Consider the following 7,417-nt stretch of genomic DNA (forward strand, 5'->3'; position numbering starts at 1 on the left):
ACAAATTAGTCATTTACCAATTACTTAAATTGATAACATCTATAATAAGTACACAAACATGTGAATATCGTTAAGATTTATCATCATATTTAAACTTAATCACACATGTCATTAATCTTGAATAAACTGATTAATCAAATTTAACCTTAAATCATCAATAGACCATATTTAAAACTAAATTTCAAGTGAATTGATCATTTTAAGTTAAATGCACAAATTTCACATTAAAATTTGGATTTAAAAGAAGATTATCAATTAAAAAAAACTATTTTTACATGAGATATCTGTTAGGAAAAAAAAAGAAAAAAGTAAAAAAAGAAAACCAACTTAAACATTATTGAATTCAGCAACAGTAGTGTGTTGCAGTCCTCATGCGGTACGACATTCTTCAGTGGGACCCATTTTACCGTCAGACAAGAGGTCCATTGGAAATACCGCAGAATTATCAAAATCTACGAAAAATTGTATGTCCCGAAACTTGACTGTATGATTGAATTGCTTCTGATATTACCCATGAGGGGTTTCGGTCACCTATATTTTTTTTTTTTTATTCCTTTATAATTAAAGAATAATTGATCACAATATCATAGAAATACAACATTAACAATTGAATCATGCTTTGATATATTGTTTCAGTACATTCTTAATTATCTCTATATGAATGATAATCCTAGGATCATTCTGTAAATTGTCAGAATATATTAATAGGATTCCATTGAGAACTAATATAATCTTCTTTGATGACGATGTAGAAAAAAATTTGGTGTATTCTTTAATTGATAATCTATATATGTTTGATTCTTTTTCTTCATTTAACAAGATCCTGTTATCTAATTCATGTGGTACAAAGCGTAAATTAAATGAGAATTCCACTATGTTATGGCACAAGCGTTTAGGTCACATCTCTAAACAGAGAATTCAGAGACTTGTGTCAGATGGAATTCTTGATTCCCTTTATTTAAGTAACTTCAACGTTTTTGTGGAATTTATTAAGGGAAAAAAAACAAACATAAGAAAATTAGGTGCCAACAGATGTTCAAACGTCTTAGAACTAATACATACAGAAATTTGTGGTCCATTCCCTACGACCTCTTGGAATGGACAATAATATTTTATTACGTTCATAGACGACTATTCAAGATATGAGTACCTATATTTAATTCATGAGAAGTCTCAATCCTTGGACGTTTTCAAGTCTTTCAAAGTTGAAGTCGAACTTCAACTTGGAAAGAAAATTAAGGTTGTCAAATCTGATTGTGGTGGTGAATATTACGGTAGATATGATGGATCAGGTTAACAACGTCTAGGCCATTTGCCAAATACCTAGACGAATGTAGAATCATCCCGTAATACCCTATGTCGGGCAAACCCAACATGAATGGTATAGCAGAGAGGCGAAATAGAACACTTAAGGATATGGTAAGAAGTATGATTAGTCATTCTTCTCTACCAAAATCCCTCTGGGGTGAGGCACTAAAGACTGCAGCATATATCCTTAATAGGGTACCTAGTAAAACAGTAGTTAAAACTTCTTATGAGCCATGGACAGGAAAGAAGCCTAGTATTAGGCATCTTCATATATGGGGTTGTCAAGCTGAGGCTAGGCCTTATAGGCCTAATGAAAGAAAATTGGACTCAAGAACTATTAGCTTCTATTTTGTTGGGTATTCTGAGCACTCTCGGGGTTTCAAGTTTTATGATCCCACTTCTAGATCATTGTTTGAGATAGGAAATGCTAAATTCCTTGAGGATGTTGAGTTTGAGGGGAAGATAATATAAGGAAAGTTGTCTTTGAAGAGGAATTGGTTTCTTTTCCTCATGTGATTATAAATGATGTTCAGGCTTTAATTCCTGACTTCATTGTTGAACCAATTATAGAACAAGACAACATTGAAGTCNTCTAACCTGCCAAACACCCGATTGAAAGCTCTGTGCAAAGATCCCTGCTACCGGTGGAGCAAGCCTAAGAGGGAAGCTCTTCCTACCATCAAACCCATCCTATCCGGCAAGCAGATCTCCATCGAATCACTGCCAAGACATTGGCACTTGTTTGTATCTGTTCTATCTCTTTCATCATTGTATTTCATGTTTCCTTTATCTTTTCATTCACACACCATGTATCAAACGCTTAATAGACGTATTAAATGTTTCGATAGCTTTCATTTACCATCTTCTGTCTATTTCCATTCACCCATCAATCACTTTTTTCATGATGTCTTCTTAATTCCCTGATAAGTAATATGAATTAACTAAGTACTTAACCTGTGTTAAAGATATAAAATGCGTTTAGCTAAGGCATGCTAGACGGCATCTTCGCCTGTGAGAGCAGAAGTGAAGATGCCATTCTGATCTATCGAGAGAAGGTCAGAAGAATGTGTTAACTAAATCGAGTAGTACTTCCAGACATGGAAGCAACCTTGCATTCATGACGTTAGTCTCTGTTTCACCACAGACATGTGGGTGCGCAGCCGATCACTAAAAGGTGTACGCCAAGAGAAGAGCGGAACAACATTTTTAGCTTCAATGCAATTGAGAACTTGCGTTGTTTACATTATTTGTCTTTCTCTTTCTATTTTGTTCATAAGGCTTGTCGCCGCATTCCACGTCTTTGCACAACTTTCACAGCCAACCTTGACCCCAGCATCTTGTACATGAAGCTTGTATCTTATATCATCTAGCTTAGATTTATTTTATTTCATTTTATTATCACATCTTTACCGCTTTACTTTATTTTATCGCAATTTATATACATGTACAAACACATTTTTAAAGATTGAAAACCTAGTCGTATATATCATGAACATACCATAATAACCTAAACCAGTCCCCGTGTTCGACCTCGGATCACACCAAGAAACTTGCGATGGAATTACACTTGGCTCTATCAAAAGGAAACTTGTGACAACGCATGGCATACTACATGAACACCCATAATTAACGCATATCTAGTGGTAGTATCGCATCATTTCGAGCATAGAACATCAATCATAGTATATCTTAATTTTATGCGTTACAATAACCCATTAAAGGCCCCGACGAGTAGTGAGTAACTTAAATGAACTTAATGCTTTCAGTGTCTATTTATAAAAGACCATGCAATTTACAGTAATGTTGATGATGAGTTTATATTCTCTCAAGCAACAAATGTTAAATGAATTACATAGCATTTCTTCTCCATGTTGTATATGATTTTATGCATGCCAAGGTATATTTTTTAATTCATTACAAAGGAAAAGTTCCTATGATGAAGCATGCATGCCTAGAGAAAGGTTATGATAGAATGATACTTTATATAAATGGTTTGCAATTAAAGCTTGATTTGATGTTAGAAAATAACCCGGTACTGAAGGACACAGAAAAGGTATTTGGGTAATTGTACCTAAGATGTTGATGGTACTTTGAAAACTCCACGTGCACGTAGGTAGTTCTGAATGAGAGGCTGAAGTATGGGTCTCCTAGGCCATATATCAGCAAAGAGAGGCCGAAGTATGGGTCTCTTGGCAGGTGATAAATGTTGGGAGCTAGAGCGATGTATGCTCGTTCTCAACTAAGGAGTAATGATGTTTAATGATGTTTAAGAATGTTTATTAATATTTATATTTAGGGGAAGTTGCTTGAGGTGTTCCTTATTATATTTATATGTTTATAATGATGTAAAGCATGGTGTAATAAGATTTTATAGTCACTCACTGGGCTACCAACTCACAGATTTTCTATGTTTTCTTTTTTCAGGTAGCATTCAGATTCCTCAAGGTTGATCCTGTTGCTGCTTGCCACTGAAAGGCTCGGCTTGTTAAGAAGAACTTAGGTTGATGGTCTATATCTATGTACACATGTTTTGAGAGGGATCATGGCGTTGTTAGAAAAGTTTGGGTCTAACTGTAAATATTTTACCTGTAGATGTTATGTCATAACTGTTTGCATGTGATTATGTAAAATTATGTGGAGCCTTATGAGGGCGTTCTATTTATGTACATTAATAATGTTTATCAGGTTGGTACTCAGGTTAGAGGGTTAAAGTGGTAAGTGATAGCAATAGAGCTAGTAACTAACATATCTTTTTCCAGATTAAGAGGGTAATCTGGGAGGAGGTGTGACAAATAGCATGCTTAATTTGAGTAGCAATAGGTTTGAGTCATAGTTATGATTTTGATTGCTAGCTTTTTTAGGATCATCTAGTAACGAAAGATAATGAAACCTAGGGAATAGAAATGCATTAGGTTAGATTTGGCTAATTTAATATAACGTTCTAATCAATCCAAGTGCTTAATGTGAATAGCAAAGTGAATAGGCTTGCATGACAACAGTTAGCTAATTTAGGAATCGATGTCCACATTGGTTTTTCTTGAGTTTGTTTGGCTTTTCCAGAAATTTTATTAGGCTTGATAATTAGATAACAAATGTATCTTGCATGTTAAATCAATGAATTAATCCATAGAAAGTCCAACAACCTTTAAATCAGCTAAGGTAATCTCTCATATCAATCTCAACCTATTTTATTTTTTCCACTTTTAATTCATGCAATTTAATTTTCTTGTCAACTCAATCTCAAACGCCCTCCCCTCCCCTGCTCCTCTTGTTTTTATTGCTTTCTGAAGATTAATTTAACTTAGAGAAGTTTTATCTTAGGCTCCCTGTGGTTCGACTCGATCTTGCCACTAAGACTGCTTGTTAGTTGAAGTGGTTGGATTGTGAATATTATCCTATTGGTAGGAAGTTCGAAACTTTCCCTCCATTAGAAATAATAAAAGAAGATTGATTTACTCTCATTGAACTTATGATATACACAATCTTCTATTATATGGAGGTTATCACTTCATGGAATTTTTGATACCATTGACGAGAGGCTTGTTTAAGACCATAGATGGATTTCTTCAATTTACACACCATAGACTTTGAATTACCAAACACAAAGGCTTTTCGTTGCACCATATAAATCGTCTTATCAATGTTCCATTGAGAAACGCAATTTTTACATCCATCTAGTGTAGCTCCAAATCAAAATGAGCTACTAGTGCCATGATTACCCTGGAAGAGTCTTTTGATGAATCCTAATAGGGCTTCTTTGTAATCAATGCCTTTCTTTTGAGTCTTTTCCACAAGACGAGCCTTATATTTGTCGATATTTTCATGTCTAAGGAAGATTCTGTCTAAGAATAGGGTATTTAAAATGATGGAAATAGAATACCCTTACTTGAAAACCGACCTCGAAGGTGAATTAGATAAATATTTTATAAGCATGTAATACATGATTAGGTTTATTAAAGTGTTTAATAAACAAGAATCATATATTGTTAAACTATCCTATATAAAAGTTATATTAGGCAAAATTTAACAATGGACTTAGATAAATTGTTTTACGGGATTTACCTAAGTAATAAACCCTAGGTTTTAAAATACTTAGTAGGAGATGATGATATATTTGATATGTCTAATTCTCTTATGCTCTCGGGTAATTCACGTTGTGAGATACATACTTGGCCTTGAGGCACCTTGATGTGTCGCCCTACGCATGGTGTTTGCATGGATCAATATAAAAGTGAATTAGAGAAAGTATTTTTAGTAAGTGGGAAATGGACGTGTGTCAAATTATCCTGCAGTCTCCATCATTAGTTGACATCGTGAGATGCATGCTTGGCTTCGAGGCGCCTTGATGCATCACCCTATGATGGTGTTTGCATGGGTCGATATCTAGGTTAACTTTTGAAAAACATAAGGTTATGATTTTTGTTACTCAATATCGTTCTTCCCTATGACAAACTTTTTTGGGGCAAAGATTATAATTTCCAAAATGATGGGTTATACTTATAAGAATTCATTAAGGTGGTCAATAAAATTCTGACCAATTAAATGTTAACTAAATATTATAAGCATGAGAGATATTCTAGTGTAATATTTAGTTGAGAATGTCTCAATTCAGTGAGAGTAATTGACTTCCCTATGGTGGCTTTTATTTTGCTAAAACGTGACTCAATTTGTTTTAAGAGTTATACAAGTTTTCTAATATACATGAATTTGTTTAGGTTTCAACAGATATGTCAAATTTAATGATTTTCTAATTAGTTTCCATATTATTAATTTTTAATCATTATACAACTTGAAAAACTTTAATGAATAAAAAGTTTATGGTAAATGATCTAGAACTCATCTTGTATGAGGAGTGTCCTCAAACTCCTGGCCTAAATGTCGAACAAAATATTTGTAAGGCTTATGACAAGTGGGTAAAGGCTAATCGTGAAGCCCGAATCCACATCCTGGCAAGCATACCAAATGACTTGGTTAAAATGTTTGAGTCTATGCAAACTACTCATAAGATGAGGTGCTCAAGCTTCTTCACAATGCAAGATTAGAAGAGGGAATATCTGTTCGGGAACATGTTTTTTATATGATTGTCCATGTTAATTTTGCTTAAATGAATGGAATTGTCATAGAAAAGATCTTGACTGAAAGAAGCAAGTCCAAGGTAAATCTGATTTACTTGATTTTGAATCATGCTTAATGGAGAATGATGATTCCGCTTGTATATTTGATTCAGGTGCCACCAATCATTTTAGGAATTTGATTGCTGGAAACAGTTAGAGGCTGAAGAAACGACAATGAAAATGGGGAATGGGATGGTTGTCTCAATTATTTCTATAGGGAGTGTGAAGTTATTTTTTAGCAAGAATTGCTATTTGTTATTGGATAAGATCTATTTGGTTCCTAAGATTAAGAGGAATCTTATTTCAGTGTCTTGCCTGATTGAACATGCTTTCAATATATCATTTCTTAGTAATAAATTGTTTATTTTGAGAAATGAATTTGAGATATTTTCAGCTAGTTGAGAAAGTAATTTATATGTGCTAAGGCCATTAGCATATACTGAACTATTCAAAACAGCAACTTTACAGACTAAAAAATGAAGAATTTCTCCTAAAAATGACACCTACCTTTGCCATCTACGTTTAGATTACATTAATCTCAATTGGACTGAGAGATTGATAAATAGCGAAATTCTAGGTGAGTTAGAAATTGACACTTTACCAATATGTGAATCATTCCTTGAGGGAAAATGGCAAAAAGACCTTTTAACTGAAAAAGATTATAGAGCTAAAGAAACCTTGGAGCTTATACATTCAAACGTTTATGGTCTGATGAATATTAAAGCTAGAAGAGAATTTGAATACTTTATTTCTTTCATAGATGATTATTCTAGGTATGATTATCTTTATCTAATGCAATATAAGTCTGAAGTTCTTGAAAAGTTCAACAAGTATAAGTCTAAAGTTAAAAATTTGCTAGGTAAGAAGACAAAGGAAATTCAATCAAATCGAGGTGGAGTGTATATAGATTTAAGATTCCAAGACTATTTGATAGAACATGGAATCACATCCCAACTCTCAGCACCTGGTACACCTCAACAGAATGGTGTATCGTA

The sequence above is a fragment of the Benincasa hispida genome, chromosome 11 (genome assembly GCF_009727055.1).
Source record: "Benincasa hispida cultivar B227 chromosome 11, ASM972705v1, whole genome shotgun sequence".
Taxonomy (NCBI): domain Eukaryota; kingdom Viridiplantae; phylum Streptophyta; class Magnoliopsida; order Cucurbitales; family Cucurbitaceae; genus Benincasa; species Benincasa hispida.